General features: G+C 38.1%; 1 protein-coding gene across 3 annotated transcripts in view; it reads left to right on the top strand.

Annotated features, from left to right (window-relative positions):
• The first annotated feature begins 100 nt into the window (after positions 1-100).
• PPP2R2D (protein phosphatase 2, regulatory subunit B, delta) overlaps positions 101-14,940 on the top strand; it is a 30,912-nt gene continuing 16,072 nt past the window's right edge. Inside the window, exons 1-2 of one of the 3 annotated variants that reach the window (XM_010581943.1) lie at positions 104-193; positions 5,495-5,516. The gene's annotated coding sequence lies outside the window, so the exon portion shown is untranslated. Of the gene's footprint in view, positions 194-5,494; positions 5,517-8,385; positions 8,465-14,940 lie in introns of those variants that run through there. The other 2 variants (XM_010581945.1, XM_010581944.1) reach the window with 2 other exon arrangements.

The raw sequence follows: 14,940 nt of genomic DNA, 5'->3' as shown, positions 1-14,940 counted from the left end.
TGGGCCGGGGCCGGGCTCGGGGGCCGAGGGGGTCGGCGTGGGGTTCCGCGGGGCAGCCGCTCCCCTCACCCACCGCCCTCTCTCTTCCCCTCTCCAGGGGTGGCTGGAGGTGGAGGCGGCGGCGGCGGCAGCAACGACTTCCAGTGGTGCTTCTCCCAGGTGAAGGGGGCTATCGACGAGGACGTGGCGGAAGGTAAGGGGAGGGGAGGGCCGGGCCGCGGCGGCCCGCCGTCGAGCAGCCTCTGCTGTGCCCCAGGCTCCCGCAGCCGCCGGTGCCTCCCGACCGCGGGCTGCCGCTCCGCCGGAGCCAGCGGCACCACCACCCTTTTCTCCTCTCCTCGCAACATCTGTGTCACCCCGCGCTGGAGGAGCCGAGGCTGGGAACGGCCGAGCTGCAGCATCTCCCCGGTCCGTGCCCGAGGCTGGGAGGACGGGGTGTGTGTTGCAATGACTAAGCTAAGCGCCTGTGCTTCCAGTGCGATGTGCTTTTTTTTTTTTTTTTTTTTTGCGGGAGAGCATAATAGAAAAGACACGGTGCCTTCCTCCTGTTCTTTAATTCTAATCGCTAGGGAGAAAAGGTAATGACAGTGGTAAAACACGGAGGGGGGGGAACACAAATGGAGTCTGTCAGGCTTGTCAGGCTTCACTCTGACGCAAAGAGAGCAACAGAGGGAGCGTGCAGGTCTGTCATTTGTGTTTGATTTAAAAAGTAGAGTTTAAAGGCTTCCCGCAGCTGTGAAGAGATTTTATGCCTACTTGTTAGCATTTGGAAGCTATACGTAGGGCTATGTAAGTAGGGAAAATGGGCATACCTTCACTTTTCTCTGAAACAGTTTCTAAGCATGGCATGTTTGGGAATAAGTAGCAAATAAGCAATGTTTTAATTGGAGAAAGTGTTTTTCTGTAGTATGTAGAAACAATGTGAAGTTTTGCTCTACTTTGAGAAATTTTCTGTGTTAAAACTGTTCAGGCTGCCAATACTATTTAGAAAAGAGGGGGTGAAGTATGTGTGTGAAACATAATTCTGTGCTGTTTATTTGATTTTTACTGCGTTAACTGAAATAGCTGTATTTACTGTATTAAGTGAAACAACTTGCAGTGCCAGTGTGTGGTTGTCTTGGGTTTCGGGTTTTTTTCTTACTGGATGCAGTAAATATTTTTTCTTACTGTCTACTACAGGGAAATTATGCTGACAGTGTTTTCATTTTCATGCCACTTGTTTGGCATTCCATTTAAAATAATAGCTCTGGGAGGAATAGACTTGAAAACTACTTGAGAAACTAGTCCTCAGACTCAGTTGTTTTCTTTCTTTTTTTTTTGTTTTCCGTAAATATATTTTGTAACTTGTACTATTGTTCTGAAGTTCCCAGAATTCTTTTGAAAATGTATTTAAGTAGCTTTCATGAGTTTCCCAAATGGTCCTTTTTTTCTTAGGATCTATCATCTAGGTGACTAAAAGTTAGTTCTTCATGTTGCAAAAAATACACTTCTATGAGCGCCTTCCCAGTCAATTACTGAGCAGCATGAATTTGTGTAGAGCTGGAAGGCTTCTTGTTTTTGAAACATCAGTATGTCATAAACCCAGTTAATTAAGTGCATAACAGGACTGTTGGAAGAGGAACTTATATTGCTTGATAAGACACATCACTGAGGAAGAGCTCTTTAGTTAGAGAGGGGCGAGCTCTCTGTTTTGAGTAATTAGGAGTGGTAACGGGAAATAGTGATGAAAATGCTCAACACTTTTACCCTGGATTTTCCCAGATGTACCTTATTAATGTGACTTTTCTTGAAGTGAGGACTTCAGATTGTGCGTGATGCTACTACATATGAGGAATTTAATTTTCTTCATAGGGCAATTAATATAAGTAATCATTCAGCACCTGGTTTTGCAGAATTGGTACTAGAGTTTTGTTTTCCTACTGGAATACAAGAACGACTTAGAGTTTTTGTGACTCATTGTCTTTATTTTGGTTTGTGGGCTCCCCTGTCCCCCCCCACATTAGTTCTTGCCTTGAAATTCGAATTAAATAAAGGAAATATGCAATTTATTTGCTAATAATTGCCTGGATTTGATTCAGCAGTATGCAATAAGAGTGCAATTACATTGCTAGATTTTTGGCCCCAGTTATGGAAATACTTACTCTTTACCTTTTTTAAAACATCTTTTACAAAACTGCACATCTAAACCTATTTGATGGGTGACTGTTGCCTTGAAATAGCCTTACTGCAAATATTATGTAAAACCACTGTGAATTTCATGTAAATTTTTGTGATAGGAAAACTTGCTACTTCTGTAAATTTTTTTTCTCTTTTCTGTTTTGTGAAAAATAAGCTCTATAGAGGAAATCTGAAAAAGACAACATAAAGCAGCCGTCAGACATATTAAATGCAGGCTTTTTTGCTAAATGTTCTTACAGGCAGTTCATTCAGTAGTTGAAATTTCGAAGCCTGATAGTTAGGCAACTTAACCAAAGTCACTTCTTTTTTAACTGCAATTCTAGAATACATTTTATATTCAGTAGTTGTTTTTCACGTGTCTTGCTTTAATAAAAATATTAACATGGCTATGACAAATTGCTATAGTTTGATTTGTAACTGCCATCTTCATTCCCAGGATTTTTTCTAACTAGGTCATTAAAGAGGAGACAATGTGATTTTCTATATTGTCTTTTCTGTGTATTCACTTTCTTCGGTGAGTAATGTTTGAAATCTGTACAATGCTCTGTTTAAATAAGTAGAAGAGCAGTGTTTATATTTCCAATCTGGCCATTTCAAAGAGATTGGGAAAATATACCAGTTATAGGAATCCACAGTTTTATAAATCAGAAAAGTTTAATTAGATTCAAGGAGGAGGTTTGGAGGATAAAACAGATACTGAATGAAAGAATTGATACTGAGGATGGAAACAAGCTTAATTTAAAAAAGAAAGTAATTTAAAATTGTGTTGTAATTTTGTTGTTAGTGTAAAACCATGTGACTACAAAAGCCATACTGATTGCCTGTGAAACTTGTTGTTCTTGGATTAGCTTTTTTGGTAGAAAGTACCATTCTAAATACAGGTTTGGGTTGTTTTTTTTATAATGCTACCTGAGACCTAATCGGTTTTGTGATTTCAGCGTTTAATTTGTTCTGCATGTTCAAAAACGTTCTTTTTGGGGGGTTTTTTGGCAAGCAAAATATAAAACAGTTTATTAAATAGTGTACAGATATGCCCAAATTCCCTTAGGCCAGATGTTCTGCATATAATCCATGACCACTTCTGGATGTAATTAACAGACTATACTATTTTTATATGGAGCAAGTGGGCACTATAAATCTTCCTAACTGACTTGTACTACTGACAAGTTGGAAATACTGGGAAGAACATCTCATCCTTGTCAGAATGTGAACCTGTATGCTGTGGAGATTATGGGTTTACCATTATTGACACTGGGATTTCTTTGGGTTTTTGGATTGCGATGAACTGTTCCCTTCTGTAAATGCTGTTTTAATTTGGCACTGGTTAGATCTATCTTCCTGTTCCAGCTATAAGCAGCTTTAAGGGTATGGTTACTGCACTAAATGAAACAGGTACTGATTTCCTCTGGGAGCGTCATCAGCTTAAGTCTTAACCTTTTTTAAGTGTTAGATTTGAAACCTTTTTTGAAGCAGCCGAGTGTAAAGCGTAGTCTTGCACATAAATGCTGGACATGGTGCCCTTTCGTAATAGCAGGAGCTCTTGGAAGCTTCCATTAGTTAACTTGAGGATGAACCTTTGTAAGGTGTTTTCACATGAGCAAAACTTTTGTTCTTCAAAAAAAGTTGTCACTGATTTTCATAATACTTGTCTTGGATTTTCTACTTGTTAAGAAATTTTGTATCTCCGTTTAAAGATCAAAGAAAAGTACTGGGTTTTTTAAATACTGCAAATAGTAATTGGTATTGACAGCACTGATATACTGAAAGATGCCTTGTTACCATCAATTCAACAAATTCTTTACATCTCCTTTTTAAGGCTGTTACAGTGCGGAGTAAGTCCACCTCGGAAGTTTGTCAGAATGCAGAACACAAGTAGAGAAGATGACCATGATCTAATAAAAATATATTGGACTATAATCCTGTAATTGTTCTCAAGTCTGGATACGAGTGGTTTAAAAACACTGTTAAGGTTACATCGTCTTTACAAATCAGTGGTTTAAAAATGTTCTCATGTGTTGTTCAGGAATTTAACTGGCCTATTCTCACTGTTTTTAAAGCAAATTCTGGCACGATTTCAGACTTTTAAAAAAAATATTCCAAAAGAGGTACAGCTATTTGACATCTGGTTAAAATTGCATGGAAGAAATGACAGAATTGGTAGCTATCCTTAAGATTACTTTTTTTTCTGTAAGAACTGGAAAATATAGTAATAATGACTCCATTATTAAGCCGTATGTATTGTTTCCTTTCATTGTAAATAATTGGTTATCCCTGAAGATGTCACTACTGGAATGGGGCAGAAGGTGGGCTTTTAAGTTGTGTTTTGGTTTGTTTTTTTTCTTGAAAAGCAGTGTTTTGCCATAAACAGGACTTTAGATGCCTGTTCTTTTGCCTTCCATCAAACATTATGCACTTATCCCTGGTTTATGGTGATATGTAGTAGTGTGTTCTGCGTCGATCCTTTGACAGTTCACCACATCTCTGCTCCCCAAAGGACTGTTGTCCTGTTGACTGTTCTGAAGAGCCACCATTTCTTGCAGGGACCAAAGATTTTGAAAGTTTCCTTGATCTTTCCTGCTTTGTGTGTGTTGTATATGGTATTCTGCATGATACATATGATGACATAATACTGACTTTGGGAAATGTTTTGGTGTTTTTTAAATGTGAGCAGAAATAATATTTTTGCAAACAGTTTTGAGCTGAACACTTTACATATTGGTTTCCTGTTGGAGAAAGTAGTCTTAATGCTTCAAGTAGACCACTTTAATCTTGAGTCTTGGTGTGACCCATGGACCAAGAATTTGTCTTCACCCTTTATTCCACACCACACTATTACCTAAAAATGTTGTTCTCAGCCAGCAGTATTTAATGGAATTCTGAATTCCAGTTCTGTCAGACAGCAAAAAAACCAGTGTGTTATGCCACTGGAAAGTAAATTGCACGTACTGTATGTTAACATATACGTAGCTCTGGAGACAATATATTAAGACAAGGTGATGTGTGTGAGAAATGCAATGTTGGTGAACTTTTGGAAGTTTCTCTCTCATAATGGTTAGAGTATGACTCCTCATAGTGGGGAAGTCCAGATTTACAAGTGAATAGCTATGCTTTTAAAAAAAAAAAAAGTTCCAGGTGATCTTCAGGCTTCATAAAAGTGGTCATGTCAAGTGATGTCTTCTCGGTTTTCTGTGGAGAAGAGAATCTGTCCTCCCAGCTAACATAGTTACAGTGAATTTAAATCTGTAATCTTTACCATGGTATCAAATTTGATTTTTTTTTTCTGGCGTGTGCACATGATGGGTTAATGGAACTGCAGGGGCAGGAGGAGGAGTATGAATGTAAGTACAAAAATGTTTAGCATTCTGAGAATTGTGAAAATGATATCTATCTTTTTTTGTAAAGGAAACTAGGAAATTTACAGCCTAGGTGGAGACCTTAAAGGCATTCAGAAGTGGTTCGTAAATGCCTTATTTTGCTGTTGAAGTTCACCCATAGCTTTTGTATCTAGCGTCTTATTCTTGACTCAGATACATAAAAGAAAGTTTGGACAATCTTGCCAGAAAACTACAGAGGCGGAGGTTTATGGTCATTGGGGTGGGGGGGGGAATCTCAATACTAGCAAAAGATGGCAAGTGGAATCTTAAAGAACAGTTAACAACATCCTTTAAAAGACTAAGCAACCACTAGGCTACAAGAGAAGACAAATTGCTAGGTGTAGCTGGATGATGTTTTGATTAAAATGTGAAACTGCAAGAATGCATAGCTTATGAATGAATGATAAACAGTTTGGGTAACCAAAAGTATCAGTTGCAGAGTTGTAAGATAGGAGTGCATAATAAAACATTTTGAGTAGTGGGAATACAGAAATTAGTGTAAGTCTTTACATCTGTATTGTTAATCTGTGAATAGTGAGAGCCACTGCCATTTGTCTCTCTGCAGAGTGGTAGGCTGCGGTGACAGCAGGGTGTATTACCTATTCACCCAGGAAATCTTTGATACGGTTCCCACGTGCACTCTCATTACTGTGCCATTTGTTGAGTATTTTAAACATCTGGGGGAAATGCTTAATCAAAAATGACAAATAACACTTTATTTTTTTTTTTTTAAAGGACAGGAAGGTGTGAAAGGTGCAACTGGAAGAAAAATCTTATTTATCCATCATATTAAGACTTTTACTAACTCCTAATAAAAGTACAGTGACAAACATGACAATTGGCTATTTAGAAAAAACCTAACAGAATAACATTAATTAATTAAATATACTCCCAGTAAGAGAAAGCTTATTGGAGTTACTATTCCAGAGGTTAAAAAATAATACTGAGGCAATAGATTTGCACACAGAATACTGGATTGTGTCATGAATATTATAAATAGCCTCCATAATTTCTCACTGCTTGTAAGAAAAGGCACGGCAAGCTTTGGCAAGCATGAAAGTAACGTTTATTTCTGTCTTACTGAACTTCAGCTTTACTACTCTCTTTTCTTGCTGCTGCTTTACCCTTTCTTTTTACTAACACATCCAGACAACTACATGCACTTTAAACTCCATGAAGATGGGGGGGGTTCAAATATAATTCAAAGGATTCCAGCATCAAATTACAGTCTTGTTCCATTGAAAAGAAAGTGCAAATTTAAATAAATAAGAGAATTGCACGAATTGTCTTTTATGAGATGCAAACTCTTAGGTGACTGTTAAATCAGCTGAACAAGTGTTTGGTTTGGGGGAGTTTTCTGGGCAGCCTGGCCTTTGGAACAGGTCTTGGGAACAGTTTGACACCTTATGTTGCTTCTTTTCTACCAGTTTGTTACAGCACTCTGAACAGAATGGCCTGTGCGCTCTCTCCTCAGAGAAGCCAAGTGGCTTAGGTCCAGATGGGGTCCGGGACACACAGGAGCTGGCAGTCTTTCCCAGAGAAATGCTCTTGCTTGTAGTTTGCCACAGCCTGTCAGTGGCAGCGCTGACTTCAACCAGCTTCTGCTGCTTCTCGAGCTGTGCTGTGCTGGCCAAGCCACTGTGCTTCTGTTGAAGCAGCTCAGGTGTCCTCTTCATGCCCTTGGTTGACCTTAAATCTGTTCAGTGTTTTAAATTAGTTCAAAAAGCAGAGTTATTTTGGACCGAGTTAAACTCTACCGAGTACTTAAAGGCAGTTCAAGCAATTTTGTAAGTTGTTTGAGTATTAGGGCATTAAAAATTGTTAGGCCTGATGGATACTTTACGTTGGCAGAGTGCTTAGCAGAGTAAGCTGGAAGAAATTTGTTCTGAGCAAAACTATACCACCTTTGGTTTATTCTCCTGAATTTTTGTACATCTCACTTCTGTGTTAACTCTCCAAATAAATCCTGGAAGCGGAAATCTAAAATCTGAGTATATAAAGTGGCATATTCTGAAAAATAGGTGATTTTGAGTAACTTATATGTATATGTATATTGTCAAGTGATTATTGATGACTTTAAAGTTCAGCTCACCCTTCAGTACAATTCAGAGATAGAAATCTGATTTCTATCAACTGTTAAGAAACAATATTTTAGGAGCAGTAACAGGAATACCAATCTTAGTCCATCCTCATTGCAGAGTAATACCATTCTTTTTCATCGAGTGTTCTGGCAGCTATGGTATGGGGAATCCTCATTCACCCAGAAGCAAATCAGTGAAAGGTACAGAAATGAGGGAGAGGGGAGAGGCTGAAGTCTGGAAACCAGTGCTGAAGTCAGAAAACTGCAGTAACTGAAATTCTGACAGTGCTTGCCTGCCCCAACATGTAGAGGAGAAGGGTAGGGTCTGGTTTGAAGCAGAGTGCCTGCCTGCGGCTCTCTGCTGTCGTCTGCTGTGCTAACTGTTGTGATCCAAATTGAAGAACTGTCAAACTTTACACCAACTGCTTCCCCTCTCCCCACCCCACAAGCCTTTTAATGTAAACAGGTACCACTGGTGATGTTTGGGGAGTGTTGTCTTGCAATTATTGTAAATCAAGTAGCAAGCAGTTCTAAGGCCCTGTGTGTCTGTAAGTTGTTAAGCTCAAATATGATTTTGTTTTTCAAAACATTTTTTCTATTATTTACTGTTTAGCAGGTGTTAGCCTCTAAATTTCTTCATTCTCTTTGATAACCTGTCCCTCTAATGGGTCTCTGTATCTTTTTTCTTTCCCTAATTTTCCTTGCTCCTTTTATTTTTTTTTTATTTGACTCTATTTGAATCTTAATTTAGTTGCTCTGAAATGATGGTTCCTTGCCATTCTCTGTATGGGCCCTGACTGACCATGTTTTTCACCAGTCGTACCTCAGAATGGTATGTTGTCACTGTCTGCTGCAAAAGAGTTCTGTTTGTTCTGATGTCATGTCTTAACAGTTCAGCACAACGTCACAGGGAGATCCCAACTTCTGATTTCCAAGCTGATTTAAAAGTACATAACCTGCACTTTACCCCCTTCTACGCTCTCTGCTTCATTCCCGTGAACTGTAGGAGACCATACAATGTCTCCCACAGCTTTCTCCAGCTGTAGAATAAAATGCTCTGTAGATTAACAGTGTGTGTTGGAGGGAAAGGTGTGTCACCTTTGATCTTGTTTACAGGCACAGAAATGTTCTTTCTATGTTTAGTTTCCACTGGCAATCTCCCTTACAGTTTATGCCAGGCATCTGGCTTTGGTCCAGATCCAGTCATTTCCTCTCAAAACATGAGCCTCTTCAGAGAGTTTCATAGTCCCTAAAGGAGTTCATTCTTTGGATCTCTAGGACAGATCATGGAAAAAGGTGCTGTGTATTAAAAATATTTTTCAAGGGGAGGGACAGGAGACAGGCTTGCTAACATGCATTTTTTGGTCAGTCTGTGTACTGAATGTGAAGCAGTGTGGTGCCCATTATGTATTTGGAAAATTTTAAGTTAAAATCCCCTATGTCTTGGTTTAACCCCAGCCAGCAGCTAAGCACCAGGCAGCTGCTCACTCGCTTCCCCCCACCCAGTGGGATGGGGGAGAGAATCGGAAGGAAAAAGGTAAAACTTGTGGATTGAGATAAGAACAGTTTAATAGAACAGAAAGCAAGAAACGAATAATGATAATAATAACAATAATAAAATGACAATAATGCTAATAAAAGGATTGGAATATACAAGTGATGCACAATGCAATTGCTCACCGCTCGCTGACCGATGGCCAATTAGTTCCCGAGCAGCAATCCCCCCAGACCAACTCCCCCCAGTTTATATACTGGCCATGACATCACATGGTATGGGATACCCCTTTGGCCAGTTTGGGTCAGCTGCCCTGGCTGTGTCCCCTCCCAACTTCTTGTGCCCCTCCAGCCTTCTCGCTGGCTGGGCATCAGAAGCTGAAAAAAATCCTTGACTTTAGACTAAACATTACTTAGCAACAACTGAAAACATCAGGGTGTTATCAACATTCTTCTCATACTGAACCCAAGACACAAGACTATACCAGCTCCTAGAAAGAAAATTAACTCTATCCCAGCTGAAACCAGGATACCCTAGAATTTGGAGCAGCGTCCTTTTTAGATATGTTCAAAACCAGTAACTGTTTGACTTCCTTGTTCATTAAATATCTGAGGAGTGGGCTTTTGACAAAAGTCTCTGAAAAGTTTAGAAGAATAAGAGAGAAGTTGATGCTGCTTGTGTCTAGTTAGTGTTAATCCTAAGCATGGACTACAGCTGTAAAGTCATTAATCTACTGTGTGAGCTATGAAGTAATTATGTTTTTTCAGTTTTTGGATTTTAACTGAAGTAGCAATGTGTGCGGCCAGCTTAGAGAGGAAAAGTTCATAGTAGCTAATTTTAGGCATCTAGTTTAGATGTTCTGGATCTCTTTGCATTCTCCATTACCTAAACAAAGAGCCCAGATGTTGATATCAGTGACAGTTAGAAATACCTAGTATGAATCCTTTGTGGGATTAAATTAGTTTGCAGGTATAAGCTTGCTGTCATCTCAGAATCCTAACAAATAGTGGCCTCTGTCATCCTGTCCCCCTTTGCCCCTCAATAACTAGCCCGGGAGGCTTTGGAGTTTATAGAACTTTCTCAGAATTATGAGAGGAGTTTTGTGATATAGGGAGGTTAATATTCAGCAGTGATGCTAAAAGGCTTAGAGCACTTACACTGAATTTTGAAACATCTATCAAGGCTTACAGGACAGTATCCTGAGTCAATGAGAATGGTTGCCATTACATTATTATAAAGATGGATATTTGTAGCCTTCTAGTGTGTTGGGAGGGTGTTTACTACGCATGGAAGTGCTTAGTGCTTTTAAATTTGGGGATTCTACAGAATCATAATTTAGTTGCCAGCAATCCTTTTAATCTTTTTAATGTAAATACTAGCTTTGAAAACAGCTAGGAGTTTCCTATTCTGTATGTAGACTGTACCTAAGTTAGAAGTCCTTTTCAAAAGTGAGGCTAAACATTAATTTTTCACATCTGGAAAGAAATATTGCCAGACTAAAGTCTTACTGTAAAGCCATAGGTCTTGCTGCTCTCCATAGTTCACAGGAGGAAAGTTACATGGCTACTTCCAGAACAGAGAATCCTAGCCACACTGCAACAAAAATGCAGGGAAGGTTGGACAAACCTCTCTGTTTCTGGAAAATCATAATCGCAAAGGTGTCTTATATATGAGAAGAGTGCATTAGGATGCTGTACATGAGCAAATATTATGATAGTTTGTCTTTCCTCACCCTTCTGTACATTTCATTGTGAGTTATTTTGCTAGTATGGAGAAAAGGCTGAAATATTCTGCTGGGAAAGACGACTGGTGCTTGTACACATAAGAAAAAGATATGACATAAAAAAGCTTTAGAAATTCCAAAGTTAATGGGATGATTAAGAACCTGCGAAGGCTTGCTTTGTTTTTTTTTCTAGAAGTTTTAAGCTGACTTGGAAATAAAGAGCAAATATCAGTGGGTGAAGTATGTTGAGCAGAACACTGAGTGATTGGTTTGGAATTAATTTTGTGATTTACCTCTAGTCTTGTAATTTTTTTTTATTTTACTTTTTTAAATTTATTTTATATATTTGCTTTGAGATAGTATAATGCTGAGGATATGGGATAGAATTATTTTTGGGATCGATATTGCTTCATTTAAACAAGGCTATAGGAAAAACTTTTTAATTCATACTTTTATATATAAAAAAAGTGTAGTGCTGTTAAGAAAAAATTGATTCATCATATTCCAAATCTTTTAACTTAGAAAGTATTTGAAGAAAATTTCTATATTTTTGTCCTGATGTGCCCCCTTGACTTCCCTATTTCCATATAGCATGTTGGCAATAGATATTGGCATGTTGGCGACATACTGTTTCAGTGCTGTTTTAAAATTTCAAGCTGCTTTTTCCAGTTGGTAGTCAATTAGGAAAGAGAGGCATTCTCTGCTGGCATGATCATTTTACCTATGCATGTTGTTTGCCCTCTTCTCCCTGTATGTTTTGTTTAAAACCATAAAATTCGGGTAGTGTCTGTGTTTTAGCACATTTCCACAGCTCTTAATGTAAAGGAACCCAAGATTATGTTTGACTGATTGCACTGCTAGTAAATAATAGCTGTGTCAGACAAATGATGTTGACTTCACATGCATGTTAAAGCAAAAATGATGCAGTCTATCTTGAGCAAATAATTCAGTAAATACTTTGATAGTGTACATGGGAGAAATTAATAATATATTTTTCTCTTTTTGAAACTAAATGGAAAAGTTGGGTTTGTGACTTTGAAATAATTGCGTATGTTAAGGAGTCATTTATTTCTGCTAGCATGTTTACTGGTGTCTCAAAGGGTAAAAATCAACTGTGTTAGAATGGCTTTCAGATTTTTGTGGTAGTGGAATATTAGTTTTGCTACTGATAAACCTTTGTAACTTGAGGGCTGCTTAATGTTTGAGTAAACTACTGAAAATGTCATAAAATTATTCTATCAAGTCACTTCACTGATTGCTTAGCTTATCTGTTCATTTCTTTTTTCCTTAGTTTACTACTTTCCCATGGTGTCTCTTGAAATGCCTGGTTTTTTTCCTGTGTATAATTGAGTGATAATGGGATGTAGGAATTTTTTTTAATTCTAGCACTATCATCAGTCTTGGAGTAGAATTTCATTAAGATTATGTCTCCAGCTAGTTCACTAGCTTTCTAATTTTGGTAGAAAATTCTTTGCTTATGTCATGATAGTTGGTATTTTTAACTATAAAACCTCATAGCCAGCCAGCCATTTCTAAGGGCTTATAATTATACATTCACACAATTTAAGCATGTATTAAGCACAAAGCGAACATCTAATTGTGAAAATAATTAGTGTGGATCAATATTAAAGCCCAACAGCAATATTAGACACATACACAGAGATTTATTTTTTTGACATTAAATCTCAATTCTCGTACATCTTGTTTTGCCCATGATTGTCAGGCAGGAAGAATGAGTTGGCTTTAAAACATTTTCGTGGTTACCCTATACATATGTTATACAGATTGTTATGAAAGGGCCTTGTTTAAGTTTGTTTTCTTTCTTAAGAAAGAAAAATATTCCAGATTAACAAAAAGCTTTACATGGACCAGCTCATACACTTTCTGTGTATGTAATAATTCTTTGCTTGTCTGAGGACTGAAGCGGGGTATGGCATATTACATCAGAGAAATGTGACAAACTTTGGAAAAGTCAAATAGTGTATCAGCATTACAGGTTGACAAATTTTTTCTGACCTGTCACAGAAAGTATATTTAAGAAAAGGTTTCAATTACATACAGGGTACCCTGTACATTCTTTGGACTTGCCTGGGGTAAAAAGCCTGAACAGGATTCACTGGGAAATCAGTGAGCTAGAAACCGGTCTCTTTATAGCATCTAAACTGTTTGTCCATCATCTGCTGAGTCCTGTTTATTTATAGTGTAGGAAGGACAGGTATTAATATTGATAGCCTGGGTTTAGCGTGTCAATAATCTGAGTTTTCCTTAACCTTGCAAAGAGAGGAACAGAGGTCCCAGTCACATGCAGGTTGACATTATTTAATGTGTCATTGTTTAAACTTGGGCATTTTGCTTCTTGTTTTAACACTGAGGTTCGGTGAAATGTTATTGCTGTGTTCAGTGTGTAGGTATAGTTTTGACAAAGTGGATCTTTATAGTAAGTGGAAATACATAGCTTTTCTATTTATATTTTTTGATTGAACGCACACTGTACCACTCTATAGTCTTAAGGTTTTTTGTTTACATATATGTATGTATACAAATACGTATGAAAATATATATATTTAAGGATGTGTGTGTATATGTGTGTGTATGTATATATATCTTAAGATTTTATCAGTTGTGCTACTAGCAGCTCATAATTCTAAAGCAATTTCTAAAGTAAGAGATCATTTAGTACTAGTGAAACCTTTATACCATACACTGTTTTCCATAGGTAACTACTTATTGCTATAAATTCATTTCAGCAATTTGGAGAGGGGAAGGATTGTTTGGGGTTTTTTGTGTTTTCAGTACTTCCTGCATAGTCTGTTACAGAGGCAAATGGCCATGTACCAGAAATTGGCTACAAAATGTGGAATTGGTGTAAAGAGAATAGGGGGATTAATTTTTGTTCTGACAGTGAAAAGCCAGAAGAGTTTGCTTCTTAATTGCTTGGAAGAGGGCCAACAATGAAGGGTCAGGCTTGCAAAGAGCTCTGTGGTTGACGGCTTGAGAACTGGTGATGTGGTGGTCGCTCTAGTTGTGCGGCACAATGGCAGGTAAGGATCACTGTGAACGGAGAGGGAGACTAGTTAGAAACATGGTTAATTTTTGAAAGTAGGTCAACTGAGGAGAAATGGTGTTTTCAGTATGCAGTACGTGCAGCAAGGGTGTGGGTTTTGTTCTAATGTTTTGTGTCTGTTGAGGATTTGGGATTAGCCATCATCCTGTTCTTTACCAAAATGGAATCTTTTCATAACCTTTTAAAGAAAGGTGAATATAAAAATAGATGTGTCTAGAAGCAGGTTAGTAATGCGATTTCAAAGGCTGGGATAAATCTGTAGAAAGTTGTGGGGTTTTTGTTGTTTTTTTTTTTTTTTTAATCAAAGAAGGTAAATCATGATCTTTATACACTAGCAGAAAAACTGTTTCAAGGGCATCTGTTAATAAAAGATGAAATACAAATTATATATCGGGAAAACTGATTAGACTTCCTAATCACCTTCCTCCTAAGAGTAGGGGACTATTGAAAGGAATTTAAAAGGTAGCACATCAAAATCAATACAGGAAAGTAGTTTTCATCTAGTCTCCAATTGCAAACTCTGAAACTAATTGCTATCATTTACTTCAAATCTTACAATTTTCATACCTGCATAATATAATGAAATATTTGCATGGCTAGCAAGCAACAGTATGGATAAATGTTTACTTACAAATTTATGCTGAGTGGTTTGTTGGTTTTGTTACCATATGCCTAAACCCTGTGACAGATATTTGTAGCCCTTTATCTCTCTGCCCCTTGGTTAGAGATTGTTTAATGGCAATTATTTCTTTTATTGCCACCTCCAAAGGTTAATTGTGGCATGCAGTGGTGAATAAATACTGGTTGTTTTCAGGGTTCAGTCCCAAGGGCACTTATGTCAGTTTCAGCTGGAGATCCTGCAGTCTTTTCCTTTGCTCTCCTGTTCCTTCAGCTGCAATCATCCTTGCCTCTTGTCTGTTGTATACATGCTGATGCTTCTGCACAGAGTTGGTTCAGGAAGCTCAACTGGAAGAATTTTCTTTCTTTTGTTCTTCCCCCGCCCCCCCCCCCCCTTCCGTGTTTGTG

The sequence above is a fragment of the Haliaeetus leucocephalus genome, unplaced genomic scaffold (genome assembly GCF_000737465.1).
Source record: "Haliaeetus leucocephalus isolate CR32 unplaced genomic scaffold, Haliaeetus_leucocephalus-4.0 Scaffold830, whole genome shotgun sequence".
In the NCBI taxonomy this organism is placed as follows: Eukaryota; Metazoa; Chordata; class Aves; order Accipitriformes; family Accipitridae; genus Haliaeetus; species Haliaeetus leucocephalus.
The sequence above is the reverse complement of the archived record's forward strand: the minus strand, read 5'-3'. Positions and strand labels throughout refer to the sequence as shown.